This window comes from Oncorhynchus gorbuscha, unplaced genomic scaffold (genome assembly GCF_021184085.1).
Source record: "Oncorhynchus gorbuscha isolate QuinsamMale2020 ecotype Even-year unplaced genomic scaffold, OgorEven_v1.0 Un_scaffold_1153, whole genome shotgun sequence".
In the NCBI taxonomy this organism is placed as follows: Eukaryota; Metazoa; Chordata; class Actinopteri; order Salmoniformes; family Salmonidae; genus Oncorhynchus; species Oncorhynchus gorbuscha.
The window spans coordinates 133,729-154,125 of NW_025746019.1; the positions used below are offsets into that span (position 1 = coordinate 133,729).

The following is a 20,397-nucleotide window of genomic DNA, read 5'->3' on the forward strand; positions in this document are numbered from 1 at the left end:
ACTTACGGCGTGTTCTTGGACTTCCTGCCGGTGGCGGCACAGTTGTAGAACTTGTATTCGCTGGACGTCACCTCGATGCCGTCGTTGACCAGGATCTTCACCTGCACCGTCACAAAGTCTGAACGCAATATGACAGAATGTCAGTTACCACAGTCCACTGCTCTGAGAGGAAATATTAGCCTGGTCACCTGACTGGTTCTGTACTGAATAAAACACATTATTGCCTTGTTCGGCAAGACAAAGACAAGTTAGTTAAATAAACAGACTGATATCTCCAGGCTTAAAAACAGTATACAGAACCCATCTACCACCCAAGGAGCTAAGGACCGGGGTTAGGACCAGTATTCAGGAGGACTCACCCTGCTTGTCAGGTGTAGAGGGGATGTTCACAGGGTCAGGGAGGGCACAGATGACCTTCTGGTCCATCATCACAGCTCCACTAGTGTCCGAACCAAACCTGCACTTGATAATGTCAGAAGGGCCGATCTTGGGGAGGGAGGGGATGTAGATTTCAACCTGGACAGGAGAAAAACAGGTTTTTGAGGATTGAGAGAGAGAGAGACAGAAACCAAGAGTGAGAGCGAAGCAATAGAATAAACTTCCTCTTGAATACAAAGAGGTCAATTGAGGAAATGCAATTATGTTTCAAGTCACAGGAATGGTTATGTGACAAAAACTCAAGTTCCTGGAGAGAATTGAGATGAAATGAAGTGAAATAAAGGAAGTGACTGATATTCAGGTCTACAGTTTAAAATGTACACAGTTCATTAATCCAGAACTGACCCAGAAAACTAATTTCTGTGTGTGTGTGTGTGTGTGTGTGTGTGTGTGTGTGTGTGTGTGTGTGTGTGTGTGTGTGTGTGTGTGTGTGTGTGTGTGTGTGTGTGTGTGTGTGTGTGTGTGTGTGTGTGTGTGTGTGTGTGTGTGTGTGTGTGTGTGTGTGTGTGTGTGTGAGAGAGAGAAATGCACTGGTAGTGAGCAGAGCTTAAAGGAATTGACTAGAGTTAAACTCAGGATGAATGAATTCTGAATTAAGCAAACCCAGCACAACAGATGAGGGATCTTTCACACTGGAGAAGACAGCTGCCAATGACAGGGAACGTAGACTTGTACACTCAACCACTCAGTACCTGCTCGGTCTTCCTACAGCTGAGGTTGGGTGGGTTAAAGGCCTGGATCTGAACACACTGCTGGTTGGGGCTCCACAGCCACGTGTTGTCATCCTCAGCCCTGGGACAGTCTCCCTTCCTGGTACACCTGGAGGAGAAGAGATCAGTCACACTCTGGACTACAGCTAACCAGGAGTCTGGACTACAGCTAACCAGGAGTCTGGACTACAGCTAACCAGGAGTCTGGACTACAGCTAACCAGGAGTCTGGACTACAGCTAACCAGGAGTCTGGACTACAGCTAACCAGGACTCTGGACTACAGCTAACCAGGACTCTGGACTACAGCTAACCAGGACTCTGGACTACAGCTAACCAGGACTCTGGACTACAGCTAACCAGGACTCTGGACTACAGCTAACCAGGACTCTGGACTACAGCTAACCAGGACTCTGGACTACAGCTAACCAGGACTCTGGACTTACAGCTAACCAGGACTCTGGACTTACAGCTAACCAGGACTCTGGACTTACAGCTAACCAGGACTCTGGACTACAGCTAACCAGGACTCTGGACTACAGCTAACCAGGACTCTGGACTACAGCTAACCAGGACTCTGGACTACAGCTAACCAGGACTCTGGACTACAGCTAACCAGGACTCTGGACTACAGCTAACCAGGACTCTGGACTACAGCTAACCAGGACTCTGGACTACAGCTAACCAGGACTCTGGACTACAGCTAACCAGGACTCTGGACTACAGCTAACCAGGACTCTGGACTACAGCTAACCAGGACTCTGGACTACAGCTAACCAGGACTCTGGACTACAGCTAACCAGGACTCTGGACTACAGCTAACCAGGACTCTGGACTACAGCTAACCAGGACTCTGGACTACAGCTAACCAGGACTCTGGACTACAGCTAACCAGGACTCTGGACTACAGCTAACCAGGACTCTGGACTACAGCTAACCAGGACTCTGGACTACAGCTAACCAGGACTCTGTACCTGTATCCAGGCTCAGTTCCTCACTGATAGGAACTCAAGAGAGAAAATAGTCCTGGACCATCTATAACAGGATAAATCAGTACTAAGCTCATAAGACATTTATAAGTTACATTGTATTATTCATTGAAAAGATCAATGAGCAGCAGGAAATATTGCAGCTATAACCAATGTTCCCCCAAAGAATTGTCACTGAGCAAATTTCAAGTCTGCTGACTTCCAGCGCGCGTTACTGTTAACACTGAGGCTGTACCCACTTTAAGTTACAGTTTTAAACAGTGACTATGTAGGCTACTGTGGCTATTTGATCATAATGTAGGCCTACCAGAGTGGCCTACCATCAAAAACATGGAGAACATTAATTGAACACCACACATTTTAACATGGAAATAGCTGTTCTATCATTCAGCCTACAGTAGCAGCCAATGTGTGGTGTTCAATATAAGTCTACATTCCATGAGACTTTTGAAAAAACACGCAGGGCTTGACATGAACCTGTTCATCCACTTGTCCTTCAGACAAAGAGGGGACTGAAAATGTTGTGTTGATGCAAAAAGCACTTTTCTAAATAGAATGCATTATTATTCCCATTCCATTATTACAGAGTATCAGACAAATTACGCTACCCTCTGCTTATTCAAGCCTGTCTCAAAATACAACACGGCCCCTTTAAAACTTAGGTCGACCCGACATGCAGGCGTCCCATCTAGACATCTGGAAATGCAAATGTGCTACGCTAATTGCTAATAGCACTCGTTAAAACTCAAACGTTCATTAAAACACACATGCAGGGTACTGAATTAAAGCTACACTCGTTGTGAATCCAGCCAACAAGTCAGATTTTTAAAATGCTTTTCGGCGAAAGCATGAGAAGCTATTATCTGATAGAATGCAACACCCCAAAAGACCCGCAGGGGATGTAAACAAAATAATTAGCATAGTCGGCGCTACACAAAACGCACAAATAAAATATAAAACATTCATTACCTTTGACAATCTTCTTTGTTGGCACTCCTAGATGTCCCATAAACATCACTATTGGGTCTTTTTTTCGATTAAATCGCTCCATATATAGCCTAGATATCGATCCATGAAGACTGTGTGATCAAGGAAAAAAACAGCGTTTTATAACGCAACGTCATTTTTTTAAATTAAAAAAGTCGACGATAAACTTTCACAAAACACTTCGAAATACTTTTGTAATCCAACGTTAGGTATTAGTAAACGTTAATAATCTATCAAATTGATCACAAGGCGATGTGTATTCAATAGCTCTACGTCTTGAAATAATGTCCGGATAAATCTCAACCAAAATATCAGGTCGGAGACCGGAAGAAATGGGCTGTCTCTTCTTCGTTTGACCAAGAAACAAAGCCTAGGCAATTGACAAGACTGGTGACATCGTGTGGAAGCTGTAGGAATTGCAATCTCGGCTCCAGGTAATGTGGCTTCCATTCAACAATACATTCAAGGGGCGCATTGATATATTTTCCAATTTTCAGTAATCAGATTTTCAGGCGCTTTTCAATGAAACGCACGTTCTGTTATAGTCACAGCCGTGATTTAACCAGTTTTAGAAACGTCTGAGTGTTTTCTATCCACACATACTAATCATATGCATATACTATATTCCTGGCATGAGTAGCAGGGCGCTGAAATGTTGCGCGATTTTTAACAGTGTGTTCGAAAAAGTAGGGGGTAGGATCAACAGGTTAAGACAAAAAAAAATCTCATCACCTGACTGGCTTTTCAAAGATGGCTAGAAATGTACAGGTTGTGTGCTCCTGTAGGAAGCAATCCCTCCCCTATCGTCCCCTATCGTTGACTACAAATGACCTATAACTGGGATAATAACTCACCAACTAGCAAAGGACATGAACAAATGTGCCACATGTGGCTACATGCAGCTCTGATTGGTTAAGGAGCACCGGTCTGTGTAGAGTACAGCTTGCCTGTCCATGTAATACAATCCGACACCGTGCGTCCTGCCTCGGTATGTTGCATTGAAAGCGTGGATTCAATCACAATTCCCACAGTAAAGGGAAACGTTGATAGTGTTAACTAAAAGTCTAGAGAGTTGAGTGAAGTTGAATCTCGTGCTTCTCTGCGCTGGTATTTCTTCTGCGCGGGCTGGTATTTCTTCTGCGCGGGCTGGTATTTCTTCTGCGCGGGCTGGTATTTCTTCTGCGCGGGCTGGTATTTCTTCTGCGCGGGCTGGTATTTCTTCTGCGCGGGCTGGTATTTCTTCTGCGCGGGCTGGTATTTCTTCTGCGCGGGCTGGTATTTCTTCTGCGGGGCTGGTATTTCTTCTGCGCGGGCTGGTATTTCTTCTGCGCGGGCTGGTATTTCTTCTGCGCGGGCTGGTATTTCTTCTGCGCGGGCTGGTATTTCTTCTGCGCGGGATGGTATTTCTTCTGCGCGGGCTGGTATTTCTTCTGCGCGGGCTGGTATTTCTTCTGCGCGGCAGCCCGAGAGGAGCTGCACCCTGCTTAGAGGGAACATTGGCTATAACTGGGACTGTACTCACTTGCCCTGCAGCACACACCAGCCACAGTAGGGGTCTTTCTGTGCCACACAGGACTGGCAGTCTGTCTTCAGGTGGCAGGCCTGCACTGGCACCTTGGTGATCTATGAGCAAAACAAAAACGGCGGATTCAAACATGGCTTTGATGTGGTACTAACCTAAATGCATGGAACGCCTCACACTGATGAAAATCTACGCTGTGTAATAAAGTTCCACGTTAAGATCACGGCTCACCTTCTTCTCTGTGGTTATGTAGAGGTGTGTGAGGCTGGTGTCAAACAGCAGGTTCTTGTTGACCTTGTCCCCGGTGTTCTCCCCAGGGGCGCGGCCGTACACCTCTGGACTGGTCGACAGGTGCAGCTTCAACACCTACGTTACACGAGCAGAAAGAAGACAGAAGGCGGCCGGGTCGATGCAGAAGACGTTAGTGAACTATTAAGGAAAATACATACAAGTCAGAGCAGCCTATTGAATAACATTCCTGCAGGATGAGTTTCTGTTCAGCAGACGCTCTTATGCAGAGCAACTTGTAGTCAGTGCATTTAACTAAGGTAGGTGAGACCAACCACATATCACAGTCAGTGCATTTAACTAAGGTAGGTGAGACCAACCACATATCACAGTCAGTGCATTTAACTAAGGTAGGTGAGACCAACCACATATCACAGTCAGTGCATTTAACTAAGGTAGGTGAGACCAACCACATATCACAGTCAGTGCATTTAACTAAGGTAGGTGAGACCAACCACATATCACAGTCAGTGCATTTAACTAAGGTAGGTGAGACCAACCACATATCAGTCAGTGCATTTAACTACGGTAGGTGAGACCAACCACACATCACAGTCAGTGCATTTAACTAAGGTAGGTGAGACCAACCACATATCACAGTCAGTGCATTTAACTAAGGTAGGTGAGACCAACCACATATCAGTCAGTGCATTTAACTAAGGTAGGAGAGACCAACCACACATCACAGTCAGTGCATTTAACTAAGGTAGGAGAGACCAACCACACATCACAGTCAGTGCATTTAACTAAGGTAGGAGAGACCAACCACACATCACAGTCAGTGCATTTAACTAAGGTAGGTGAGACCAACCACACAACACAGTCAGTGCATTTAACTAAGGTAGGTGAGACCAACCACATATCACAGTCAGTGCATTTAACTAAGGTAGGTGAGACCAACCACATATCACAGTCAGTGCATTTAACTAAGGTAGGTGAGACCAACCACATATCACAGTCAGTGCATTTAACTAAGGTAGGTGAGACCAACCACATATCACAGTCAGAGCATTTAACTAAGGTAGGTGAGACCAACCACATATCACAGTCAGAGTATTTAACTAAGGTAGGTGAGACCAACCACATATCACAGTCAGAGCATTTAACTAAGGTAGGTGAGACCAACCACATATCACAGTCAGTGCATTTAACTAAGGTAGGTGAGACCAACCACATATCACAGTCAGTGCATTTAACTAAGGTAGGTGAGACCAACCACATATCACAGTCAGTGCATTTAACTAAGGTAGGTGAGACCAACCACATATCACAGTCAGTGCATTTAACTAAGGTAGGTGAGACCAACCACATATCAGTCAGTGCATTTAACTACGGTAGGTGAGACCAACCACACATCACAGTCAGTGCATTTAACTAAGGTAGGTGAGACCAACCACATATCACAGTCAGTGCATTTAACTAAGGTAGGTGAGACCAACCACATATCAGTCAGTGCATTTAACTAAGGTAGGAGAGACCAACCACACATCACAGTCAGTGCATTTAACTAAGGTAGGAGAGACCAACCACATATCACAGTCAGTGCATTTAACTAAGGTAGGAGAGACCAACCACACATCACAGTCAGTGCATTTAACTAAGGTAGGTGAGACCAACCACACAACACAGTCAGTGCATTTAACTAAGGTAGGTGAGACCAACCACATATCACAGTCAGTGCATTTAACTAAGGTAGGTGAGACCAACCACATATCACAGTCAGTGCATTTAACTAAGGTAGGTGAGACCAACCACATATCACAGTCAGTGCATTTAACTAAGGTAGGTGAGACCAACCACATATCACAGTCAGAGCATTTAACTAAGGTAGGTGAGACCAACCACATATCACAGTCAGAGTATTTAACTAAGGTAGGTGAGACCAACCACATATCACAGTCAGAGCATTTAACTAAGGTAGGTGAGACCAACCACATATCACAGTCAGTGCATTTAACTAAGGTAGGTGAGACCAACCACATATCACAGTCAGTGCATTTAACTAAGGTAGGTGAGACCAACCACATATCACAGTCAGTGCATTTAACTAAGGTAGGTGAGACCAACCACATATCACAGTCAGTGCATTTAACTAAGGTAGGTGAGACCAACCACATATCACAGTCAGTGCATTTAACTATGGTAGGTGAGACCAACCACATATCACAGTCAGAGCATTTAACTACGGTAGGTGAGACCAACCACATATCACAGTCAGAGCATTTAACTACGGTAGGTGAGACCAACCACATATCACAGTCAGAGCATTTAACTACGGTAGGTGAGACCAACCACATATCACAGTCAGTGCATTTAACTAAGGTAGGTGAGACCAACCACATATCACAGTCAGAGCATTTAACTACGGTAGGTGAGACCAACCACATATCACAGTCAGAGTATTTAACTAAGGTAGGTGAGACCAACCACATATCACAGTCAGAGCATTTAACTACGGTAGGTGAGACCAACCACATATCACAGTCAGAGCATTTAACTTCGGTAGGTGAGACCAACCACATATCACAGTCAGAGCATTTAACTACGGTAGGTGAGACCAACCACATATCACAGTCAGTGCATTTAACTAAGGTAGGTGAGACCAACCACATATCACAGTCAGTGCATTTAACTAAGGTAGGTGAGACCAACCACATATCACAGTCAGTGCATTTAACTAAGGTAGGTGAGACCAACCACATATCACAGTCAGTGCATTTAACTAAGGTAGGTGAGACCAACCACATATCACAGTCAGAGCATTTAACTAAGGTAGGTGAGACCAACCACATATCACAGTCAGTGCATTTAACTACGGTAGGTGAGACCAACCACATATCACAGTCAGAGCATTTAACTTCGGTAGGTGAGACCAACCACATATCACAGTCAGTGCATTTAACTAAGGTAGGTGAGACCAACCACATATCACAGTCAGTGCATTTAACTAAGGTAGGTGAGACCAACCACATATCACAGTCAGTGCATTTAACTAAGGTAGGTGAGACCAACCACATATCACAGTCAGTGCATTTAACTATGGTAGGTGAGACCAACCACATATCACAGTCAGAGCATTTAACTACGGTAGGTGAGACCAACCACATATCACAGTCAGAGCATTTAACTACGGTAGGTGAGACCAACCACATATCACAGTCAGAGCATTTAACTACGGTAGGTGAGACCAACCACATATCACAGTCAGAGCATTTAACTACGGTAGGTGAGACCAACCACATATCACAGTCAGAGCATTTAACTACGGTAGGTGAGACCAACCACATATCACAGTCAGTGCATTTAACTACGGTAGGTGAGACCAACCACATATCACAGTCAGAGCATTTAACTAAGGTAGGTGAGACCAACCACATTCTATGAAGATGGTAACTTAACCATTATCTGCAGTTAGGGTCAGCTGTAGTTTTTGAAATAAACATTGCGGTCCACGCAATTGTTTTTGCAAAGTTGAAAAAAAATGTCACGTAAACTATTTAATTGAACTCGTGTCACAATTTGACATAATGGAAGGCAAACCTTCAGGCTTTAGATGTCATATTGTTCATAGTTTTTCATCCGTTTGTAAGAATTAGTGAACAAAGACCTGATTGGGAGCCAAAAGACCCGGCTCAACGAAAAGACTTGGAATGTCCATCACTGTCAGCTAGTACCTCTCCTAAAGTAGTCCCCAGGAAGGCAACGGCGTGCTCCGTTTCCACAGCGACGGCCACAGCGGTCATCAGGCCCTTCTTGGTGAAAACGGGGTCGGTTGCCAGGGCGAACTCTGCCCTGCTGGCCAGCGGGGAGGGCAGGAACTCAGCACCACACTTTTGATTGGTCACCATGCCCTTCTGAAGAGGGAAGGAATCAATGTCAGATACATTATCTCACTAGTAGGTAGAAGTGATAATGTAGTAGTTAATACATTATATCTACATCCTCTTGTAAATTTCATTGTAGAAGAGCAACGACCATAACGTCAAGGTAAACTAGAAAACCATCAATTGCTTCAAAACTGACAGCACGTACATTCTCGCTCCTCATACCAGAGGACATGCAGTACGACTGCCCTTGACTGGAGGGGCTGGTATGGCTACAAACCTCATTTTCAATTTTACACAGCTCATCTGACTTGGAGGAGTACGGTGAGTAGACAGCAGACTTGTTGTTTATTTGTCCCTTGGTGCTGTAGCAGGCTCCTATGATCTCCACCAGTCTCTGGTTGATGGCCCTCAGTGGGTACATACACACTGCCGAGCTGGAGCTGTCATCGTCCGAGCTGAACACCACAAACACAACCTGACAGGAAAACACCAGTCATTGTTCTTAACTCACTGTTCTCACGGTTCAGACTGGCCTCCTTAAGTAAAGGTGAAATGCCGCTTTATCTGTCCAAACTCATTTGTGAGATTCAATCTTATTCAAACAACTATTTGTCCCCTTAGGGCAATTCTATTATGGGTCATATCATTGAATTGGGGTATAGAATTGAACTGGTTAGTGGATTAAGTTTAAATTGTTAGAGGGGGAAAATAAATAGATACCTTATCCTGGGCTCCAACCGGTCCGTACCAGCCAGAGGAGCTCATATTCTTGGCCAGGGCTTCTCCTGGGAGGGTCACGTAGGCTGCCTGAACCTTGTTGTACTTGTTCCCCGCGCTGCAGTTCAGCTGGAGCTCTGTGTACGAGTAGTAGTTGTGGTCGTTCTCACACATCCTGGAGATAAAGGTGAAGTTCTTGGTTCCTGAATCCTGGGCGCCCAGGGTTCTGGAGAACAGGAAGTAGACAAAGCCCTCGTCCTGGAAGACGAGAGATGGAAATAGAGGAGAGAGAAAGTGGAAAAAAGGAGAGAATAAGAGTGAGATAGAAGAGAATGAGTTCCATGAATCATTATTCATCTTTCAGTGTCTTTGTAAGGTTGTATTCACAGACAGGCCCTGAGGGGATGTTTCACACTGTGTCTAAAAGGGGTTTCTCCGTCTCTCACCTTGAAGGCGTGTCTGAAGTCATGGAGGTAGCGCAGCGTGAAGGGGTTGGACTGGACGGCCGAGGCCTCGATGATGCTGTCGAACAACACCCAGTCACTATGGACCTGGAGGATACGGGTGCTGATCAGCTTGGTGCTGTCATGGCTGCCGTAGCCCTTAGCCACCTGAAGAGAACAGAGAGGGGCAAATACAAGTTACCATGGTGACCAGGAAGTAAATACAACATGGTTCAGCTTGGTGCAGTCGTGGCTGAAATAACCTTTACACACCTTGGACGAGACCGAGGGAACAGAACTTGGGAAATTCAATTATCTAGCACCTTTACAAGTTTAAATCCCAATACAACATCAGCATTGCGATTGCAACGCCAGGATAGTGGGTTTAATTCCTGGGTCCACTCAATACGTAAAACATTTATACAAGTCACTTTGAATAAAAGTGTCTGCTAAATGACATTATTATGACTGTGCTATATCACGGAGCGGTTCGTCCACCTACCAGGAAGACGGTGAAGTTCCCCTTGTCCTTGTTGAAGTAGTAAGACATGACCCCTACTACCGACACACTCTCCTCAGCACTGGCCACGTACGACTTCTCTCCTTTCGTATCGCTGAAGTACAGCAGCTGCTCCACATTAGACAGGTTCCTCAGAGAACAGATTCCTCTGTACAGACTCCCACACACTATCAAGGTGTCTTTGGATGGATGGATGAGGAGCAGTTTGTTATGGTTGTCTGTCTCCACTGCTTCCTCACAGGAAGTCACGGGCGGGGTACACTGGCGGTTGTCCAGTTCGGGTCCTGTTCTGGTGTGTGCCTCAGGGTGCAGGGATTGGTCCAGTTGGTAGAGGGCATTGACCGTGCCCACGTACAGCCGGCTGGTGATTGGGTCCTGGACTACGTTGTTGATGAGGGTGTCGGAGGTGAACTCGTCGTAGGCGGAGCCGAGGAGGGAGAGAGACAACGTCGCCAAGATGGCAGCCAGGACCCACCGCCACGCCATCTCTGGAGGAGAGGAAGGGAAAAATAATTATATTACTCTTTATAACTTGGTAAAGAAAGAAAGAGAGAGAGGGGAAGGAGTGAGAGGGGGAGAAGAGGAAGGAAGGAAGGAAGGAGTGAGAGGGGGAGAAGAGGAAGGAAGGAAGGAGTGAGAGGGGGAGAAGAGGAAGGAAGGAAGGAGTGAGAGGGGGAGAAGAGGAAGGAAGGAAGGAGTGAGAGGGGGAGAAGAGGAAGGAAGGAAGGAGTGAGAGGGGGAGAAGAGGAAGGAAGGAAGGAAGGAAGGAGTGAGAGGGGGAGAAGAGGAAGGAAGGAAGGAAGGAGTGAGAGGGGGAGAAGAGGAAGGAAGGAAGGAAGGAGTGAGAGGGGGAGAAGAGGAAGGAAGGAAGGAAGGAGTGAGAGGGGGAGAAGAGGAAGGAAGGAAGGAAGGAGTGAGAGGGGGAGAAGAGGAAGGAAGGAAGGAGTGAGAGGGGAGAAGAGGAAGGAAGGAAGGAGTGAGAGGGGGAGAAGAGGAAGGAAGGAAGGAGTGAGAGGGGGAAGAGGAAGGAAGGAAGGAGTGAGAGGGGGAGAAGAGGAAGGAAGGAAGGAGTGAGAGGGGGAGAAGAGGAAGGAAGGAAGGAGTGAGAGGGGGAGAAGAGGAAGGAAGGAAGGAGTGAGAGGGGGAGAAGAGGAAGGAAGGAAGGAGTGAGAGGGGGAGAAGAGGAAGGAAGGAAGGAGTGAGAGGGGGAGAAGAGGAAGGAAGGAAGGAGTGAGAGGGGAGAAGAGGAAGGAAGGAAGGAGTGAGAGGGGGAGAAGAGGAAGGAAGGAAGGAGTGAGAGGGGGAGAAGAGGAAGGAAGGAAGGAGTGAGAGGGGGAGAAGAGGAAGGAAGGAAGGAGTGAGAGGGGGAGAAGAGGAAGGATGGAAGGAGTGAGAGGGGAGAAGAGGAAGGAAGGAAGGAGTGAGAGGGGAGAAGAGGAAGGAAGGAAGGAAGGAGTGAGAGGGGGAAAAGAGGAAGGAAGGAAGGAGTGAGAGGGGGAGAAGAGGAAGGAAGGAAGGAGTGAGAGGGGGAGAAGAGGAAGGAAGGAAGGAGTGAGAGGGGGAGAAGAGGAAGGAAGGAAGGAGTGAGAGGGGGAGAAGAGGAAGGAAGGAAGGAGTGAGAGGGGGAGAAGAGGAAGGAAGGAAGGAGTGAGAGGGGGAGAAGAGGAAGGAAGGAAGGAGTGAGAGGGGGAGAAGAGGAAGGAAGGAAGGAGTGAGAGGGGGAGAAGAGGAAGGAAGGAAGGAGTGAGAGGGGGAGAAGAGGAAGGAAGGAAGGAGTGAGAGGGGGAGAAGAGGAAGGAAGGAAGGAGTGAGAGGGGGAGAAGAGGAAGGAAGGAGTAAGAGGGGGAGAAGAGGAAGGAAGGAGTGAGAGGGGGAGAAGAGGAATGAAGGAAGGAGTAAGAGGGGGAGAAGAGGAAGGAAGGAAGGAGTGAGAGGGGGAGAAGAGGAAGGATGGAAGGAGTGAGAGGGGGAGAAGAGGAAGGAAGGAAGGAGTGAGAGGGGGAGAAGAGGAAGGATGGAAGGAGTGAGAGGGGGAGAAGAGGAAGGAAGGAAGGAGTAAGAGGGGGAGAAGAGGAAGGAAGGAGTGAGAGGGGGAGAAGAGGAATGAAGGAAGGAGTGAGAGGGGAGAAGAGGAATGAAAGAAGGAGTGAGAGGGGGAGAAGAGGAAGGAAGGAGTAAGAGGGGGAGAAGAGGAAGGAAGGAGTGAGAGGGGGAGAAGAGGAAGGAAGGAGTGAGAGGGGGAGAAGAGGAAGGAAGGAGTGAGAGGGGAGAAGAGGAAGGAAGGAGTGAGAGGGGGAGAAGAGGAAGGAAGGAGTAAGAGGGGGAGAAGAGGAAGGAAGGAGTGAGAGGGGGAGAAGAGGAAGGAAGGAGTAAGAGGGGGAGAAGAGGAAGGAAGGAGTGAGAGGGGGAGAAGAGGAAGGAAGGAGTAAGAGGGGGAGAAGAGGAAGGAAGGAGTGAGAGGGGGAGAAGAGAAAGATAGAAGTGTACAGATAAGGGCAAAATATATAATTAGTTCCTAATCTTAATCATTCCATTCTATTAGTCTTTCTGTGGCTTTGTAACTTAGTCATCACAGACAGGCCTGAGGGGACGTTTCAACAGATAATAAGACATGAAATAAACATGAAGACATTAAGGTTAACAACGTTTAATAACATCCTCTGGTGTATTTTATATATTTTTTAGCACCAAGTTATTCAGTTCTACTTCAGCGTTCCTACCTTCCATTCTTTCATTATTATTCATCCTCATCCTTCCCACTAAATATAAAGGAGGGAAAATCAATTCACCCGCTCCCCAAACTCCCCTCAGATGTTGAGATGTGGATCAGTGAATTTGACACGGCCGATAAAACAAGTTGGGGTTTTTTCAAAAGAAAGAAGCGTATGCAGCATTCGCTTTGCAGGCAAACTCCTCTTCTCTCCTCCCCTCATCCTTTCATCCCTGCCTACAGTTTTTCGGTAGTCAAACTCTCCTGGAATCAAAGGGATTTGAGGAGAGGTTGAGAAGAGTGGCACAGTGCCAAGGTAACAAAGGTGTCCTGTTGCATTATGGGTACGCCCTCAGCATGGGGGCAGAGAAACTCCTCTTTGCAAAAACTCATAACGATTCACAAAATTTTTCCCAAAACTTTTGGGTGGGTTGTTGTGAGACCTAACCAAAAACTTTGGCTGTGACCCAAAGGGAACCCTTTCCGACACGTTCCTTCTGACCCAGAGAACAAGGCAACATCCTCAGACACATGTTAAATTAAGTGTTAAAGATCAGACCACAACACCACCATGATCTCTGGAGCTTCTCTATGAGCACTTTGATCTTTACCTGGTTCATAAACCTTTTCATCTCCTTTATTAGGAAGGGATGAAAACAGTCAGTAACTGGGACCGGGCTAAAACATACCTGGGACCGGGCTAAGACATACCTGGGACCGGGCTAAGACATACCTGGGACCGGGCTAAGACATACCTGGGACCGGGCTAAGACATACCTGGGACCGGGCTAAGACATACCTGGGACCGGGCTAAGACAGCTCTGGGACCGGGCTAAGACATACCTGGGACCGGGCTGAGACATACCTGGGACCGGGCTGAGACATACCTGGGACCGGGCTGAGACATACCTGGGACCGGGCTGAGACATACCTGGGACCGGGCTGAGACATACCTGGGACCGGGCTAAGACAGCTCTGGGACCGGGCTAAGACAGCTCTGGGACCGGGCTAAGACAGCTCTGGGACCGGGCTAAGACAGCTCTAGGACCGGGCTAAGACATACCTGGGACCGGGCTAAGACATACCTGGGACCGGGCTAAGACATACCTGGGCCCGGGCTAAGACATACCTGGGACCGGGCTAAGACATACCTGGGACCGGGCTAAGACATACCTGGGACCCGGCTAAGACAGCTCTGGGACCGGGCTAAGACAGCTCTGGGACCCGGTTAAGACATACCTGGGACCGGGCTAAGACATACCTGGGACCGGGCTAAGACAGCTCTGGGACCGGGCTAAGACAGCTCTGGGACCGGGCTAAGACATACCTGGGACCGGGCTAAGACAGATCTGGGACCGGGCTAAGACAGATCTGGGACCGGGCTAAGACATACCTGGGACCGGGCTAAGACATACCTGGGACCGGGCTAAGACATACCTGGGACCGGGCTAAGACAGATCCGGGACCAAGTCAATAATTGATATTTTGCTCCATACTTCCAGATGATTTACCACTCAGCAGGGAGGCTGCTGGAGCGGGGTCTAAATATCCATATATTTATATGTACATATTCTTATTCATTCCTTTACACTTGTGTGTACAAGGTAGTTATTAAGTTAAATTACTTGTTAGATATTACTGCATGGTGGGAACCAGAAGCACAAACATTTCTCTACGCTCACATTTACATCTGCTCACCATGTGTATGTGACCAATACAATTTGATTTGATGGCTCCTCCCCAGGCACTGATGCAAATCATGAAGACATTTACAATATACCAACACTGCCTGCCTTTTAAGTTCTCTCTCAGGGGATTAGGTAGAAGGCACACCTGATGTTCTGCCAGAAGCAGCCCAACAGGAACAGCTCAACAGAGAAACACAATGTTCTGTTCTACTCCTCTGTTCCATTGTCTTCTGTTCTGTTCCACTGTCCTGTTCTCCTCTGTTCTGTATTAGTAAGACGGTGTGTTCTTACCCAAGGCAACCCAGATATGACTTCTGTTCTGTTCTCCTCTGTTCTGTATTAGTAAGACGGTGTGTTCTTACCCAAGGCAACCCAGATATGACTACTGTCCTGTTCTCCTCTGTTCTGTATTAGTAAGACGGTGTGTTCTTACCCAAGGCAACCCAGATATGACTACTGTCCTGTTCTCCGCTGTTCTGTATTAGTAAGACGGTGTGTTCTTACCCAAGGCAACCCAGATATGACTACTGTCCTGTTCTCCTCTGTTCTGTATTAGTAAGACGGTGTGTTCTTACCCAAGGCAACCCAGATATGACTACTGTCCTGTTCTCCGCTGTTCTGTATTAGTAAGACGGTGTGTTCTTACCCAAGGCAACCCAGATATGACTACTGTCCTGTTCTCCTCTGTTCTGTATTAGTAAGACGGTGTGTTCTTACCCAAGGCAACCCAGATATGACTACTGTCCTGTTCTCCGCTGTTCTGTATTAGTAAGACGGTGTGTTCTTACCCAAGGCAACCCAGATATGACTACTGTCCTGTTCTCCTCTGTTCTGTATTAGTAAGACGGTGTGTTCTTACCCAAGGCAACCCAGATATGACTACTGTCCTGTTCTCCTCTGTTCTGTATTAGTAAGACGGTGTGTTCTTACCCAAGGCAACCCAGATATGACTACTGTCCTGTTCTCCTCTGTTCTGTATTAGTAAGACGGTGTGTTCTTACCCAAGGCAACCCAGATATGACTACTGTCCTGTTCCACTGTCCTGTTCTCCTCTGTTCTGTATTAGTAAGACGGTGTGTTCTTACCCAAGGCAACCCAGATATGACTTCAGTCCGTTCCTGAAATACCTCTGTGGGAACAACGTGATAATATCTCAGTCAGTTCTGGGGCTTGTCAGGACACTTAAGCCCATGAGGAGAATGAAGTTACATTTACACACTGACTTAAGGTCAGTTGGTATTTCGCCTCCTAACAGAAGTTAAGGAAGCTATGTAAGTAAGCTGATTTTGGACCTGTGACAAAGGGCAACTTCTACAGACACACAGAGTAACAGCTCTGACTCAGTCTTGAAGGCTTTTGAAGAAAACAAACAGTCCTAAAAGCTCTATACATGGTGTTAGAGCTCAGACCACCACAATGATGATGATGATGATGGTCTACAGTATTAACCTCTTGAACCTCTGGGGGCAGTATTTCAGTTTTGGATGAAAAACGTTCCCGTTTTAAACAAGATTTTTATTCACGAAAAGATGCTCGACTATGCATATAATTGACAGCTTTGGAAAGAAAACACTTTGACGTTTCCAAAACTGCAAAGATATTGTCTGTGAGTATCACAGAACTAATGCTACAGGCGAAACCAAGATTAAATTTCATACAGGAAGTGAGCCAGATTTTGAATGCGCTGTGTTCCAATGTCTCCTTATATGGCTGTGAATGCGCAAGGAATGAGCCTACACTTTCTGTCGTTTCCCCAAGGTGTCTGAGGCATTGTGACGTATTTGTAGGCATATCATTGGAAAATTGACCATAAGAGACGACATTTACCAGGTGTCCGCTCGGTGTCCTCCGTCTAAACTATTGTGTAATCTCCAGGTGCGTGCATTTTTCCATTTTGTTCAGATGAGAAACCAAACTGCCACGAGTGATTTATCATCGAATAGATATGTGAAAAACACCTTGAGGATTGATTCTAAACAACGTTTGCCATGTTTCTGTCAATATTATGTTGTTAATTTGGAAAAAAGTTTGCCGTTGTAATGACTGAATTTTCGGGGGTTTTTCTTAGCCAAACGTGATGAACAAAACGGAGCGATTTCTCCTACACAAATAATCTTTTTGGAAAAACTGAACATTTGCTATCTAACAGAGAGTCTCCTCATTGAAAACATCCGAAGTTCTTCAAAGGTAAATGATTTTATTTGAATGCTTTTCTTGTTTTTGTGAAAATGTTGCTCCCGGATACGGGATTGCTCGTCGCAACAGGTTAATCAGTGCATAACAACGTTTAATGAGGACAGAACAGAGGGACAGAGTGAGAATCAACACAAACTGGGACTCAGGCTCTGCCCTCCAGTCTCCTCACAAAAGCCAAAGTGAAGTAAGCTCTCTGAGAAACCATTACGAGGGACATAGTAGAGCTAGACACCACAGTGGCAGCTCTCACTGGGTCTTTGATATGATGAAATAGTAGAGCTAGACACCACAGTGGCAGCTCTCACTGGGTCTTTGATATGATGAAATAGTAGAGCTAGACACCACAGTGGCAGCTCTCACTGGGTCTTTGATATGATGAAATAGTAGAGCTAGACACCACAGTGGCAGCTCTCACTGGGTCTTTGATATGATGAAATAGTAGAGCTAGACACCACAGTGGCAGCTCTCACTGGGACTTTGTGATTGTTGGAGTCCAGTTCCAGATTAGAGCTGGGTAACTGTCCCATGAACTCCCTACCCCCCCCCTCCTCCCCTCCCTGCCTCCCCACCCCCCACATGTCATCAGTGCTATGGGTAGATGTCTCCTAAGATGCCTGCACAGCATTGCACTGTGTGTCACGTGATGGGGCTGCATTAGTTGTCATTGTCAGCACTCAGAGTGTTGTGAGGCGCTGCGTGACGACCGTCACTCATCAGGGTGTGTGTTCCTTCATCAGAACAAGGCTGAACATTTGATTCCTCTTTCACAACTCTGGACAAAACCTTCTCTCTCGGCTGCTTAGCCCACACAACTCCAAAAGAACACACACAGCAGAAATATTTTAGTCATAATATAAGTCATATAAACCATGTGTGATGTAGTTTCTCATATTGCAATGTGACCGTCTGACTGACTGGGGGTTGGAGAGATTTGGGTTGTGGGTTTCAGAGATTCGGCCTATGGGTTTCTGTGTGTGTGTCTTCAACCTACAGTGTGTGTGTGTGTGTGTGTGTGTGTGTGTGTGTGTGTGTGTGTGTGTGTGTGTGTGTGTGTGTGTGTGTGTGTGTGTGTGTGTGTGTGTGTGTGTGTGTGTGTGTGTGTGTGTGTGTGTGTGTGTGTGTGTGTGTGTGTGTGTGTGTGTGTGTGTGTGTGTGTGTGTGTGTGTGTGTGTAAAAACATGAGCTGGCGCACACCCAGGAAAATGTGTTTGTGTGGAGGTGCTGACTAAAAGGCAAATAAACTATGAACTATCAAAGTAAACATCGTTGCAGACTATGAACTCCCAGCAGTTTACTGGTATTTACCAACGTTTCGGCATCACCGTGCCTTTATCAAGGTAATGTCACCAACACTTGAACCAGGTTAAGTAGACAAACAGTGCATTTGGTGCAACCAATGACAATAGTCAGGGGTGAAACTGTATATAAAAAATACAAATACATTTAAAGTATATGGCATATTAAATATATTATGCTATTGTCATCATATAGAAACATCATGGAATATTGTACATGGAATTAGCATCAACATACATTATTGTTTAACTCAATTTCACATAATTGTTACGTATTTAATTTCATATTTGTTACATGTAATATTTTGGTTCAACCTTAATGTATTATGAGCATCATCAACAGGGGGAACATATTAGGTGTTCGCTAATAAACTGTAGAAAGAATATCCATTTATAAGATTTGTTCCTAAGAACGGCCTGAGATCAAAGTCAATATTCAGACCAGTAAGGGTCAATGTTTTTAGACAGGATATCCAACCTACAGTGTGTGTGTGTGTGTGTGTGTGTGTGTGTGTGTGTGTGTGTGTGTGTGTGTGTGTGTGTGTGTGTGTGTGTGTGTGTGTGTGTGTGTGTGTGTGTGTGTGTGTGTGTGTGTGTGTGTGTGTGTGTGTGTGTGTGTGTGTGTGTGTGTGTGGTGAGTGAGTGAGTGAGTGAGTGAGTGAGTGTGAGTGAGTGAGTGAGTGAGTGAGTCCATGTGCAGTCTGTGTCAGTGTTACTCTATGATTTACTACTGTGTAAAGCTATACTCTATCCTCTCTGGGCTGAGGTAATTAGCCCCGTTGCCCTGCTGTTAACCTCCAATGTCCTGTAATGTGTGAGAGACAGCTGCTTCCAATCAACACACGCACAAAGGTTAAAGTGATTACTCTTCCTGTAAAGAAATCAGCTTGGTCCGGTTTCCCACCACCTTATACGGTCGTTCCACCTAAATTAAGAGGATATGGACACACACCATCTCAGAATGTTCTGAAATCCTTTCTGTTGTTACAAACAGATATGATTACCATTCCTGAAACATTTTGTTGAAATATAATTTGATCTCCAAATTGGTCATTTTAATTTCTAGGATTCATAAAATAAAATAAGTCCTCTCACTGTCAACTGAGTTTATTTTCAGCAAACTTATCATGTGTAAATATTTTGTATGAACATAAGATTACACAACTAAGACATAAACTGAACAAGTTCCACAGACATGTGACTAACAGAAATGGAATAATGTGTCCCTGAACAAAGAGGGGATCAAAATCAAAAGTAACAGTCAATATCTGATGTGGCCACCAGCTGCATTAAGTACTGCAGTGCATCTCCTCATGGACTGCACCAGATTTGCCAATTCTTGCTGTGAGATGTTACCCCACTCTTCCACCAAGGCACCTGCAAGTTCCCGGACATTAATGGGGGGAATGTCCCTAGCCCTCACCCTCCAATCCACCACGTCACAGACATGCTCAATGGGATTGAGATCCGGGCTGTTCGCTGGCCATGGCAGAACACTAACATTCCTGTCTTGCAGGAAATCACGCACAGAACGAGCAGTATGGCTGGTGGCATTGTCATGCTGGAGGGTCATGTCAGGATGAGCCTGCAGGAAGGGTACCACATGAGGGACGAGGATGTCTTCCCTGTAAAGCACAGCGTTGAGATTGCCTGCAATGACAACAAGCTCAGTCCGATGATGCTGTGACACACCGCCCCCAGACCATGACGGACCCTTCACCTCCAAATCGATCCCGCTCCAGAGTACAGGCCTCGGTGTAACCCCTGGTGAGACAAAACCGCGACTGCGTCTGTGAAGAGCACTTTCTGCCAGTCCTTTCTGGTCCAGCGATGGTGGGTTTGTGCCCATAGGCGACCATGTTGCCAGTAATGTCTGGTGAGGACATGCCTTACAACAGGTCTACAAGCCCACAGTTCAGCCTCTCTCAGCCTATTGCGGACAGTCTGAGCACTGATGGAGGGATTGTGCGTTCCTGGTGTAACTCAGGCAAACATCTCATCTGTTTCTAACAAAGGATTTCAGAATAATCTGACATGGTGGGGCTCATGGCTTGTTGAAATGACATGGA

At 46.3% G+C, this 20,397-nt stretch overlaps 1 pseudogene; it reads right to left on the reverse strand.

The window, feature by feature from the left end:
- The window catches only part of LOC124021633, a 59,407-nt pseudogene extending 48,480 nt beyond the window's left edge, over window positions 1–10,927 (reverse strand).
- Between the last annotated feature and the right edge of the window lie 9,470 nt (window positions 10,928–20,397).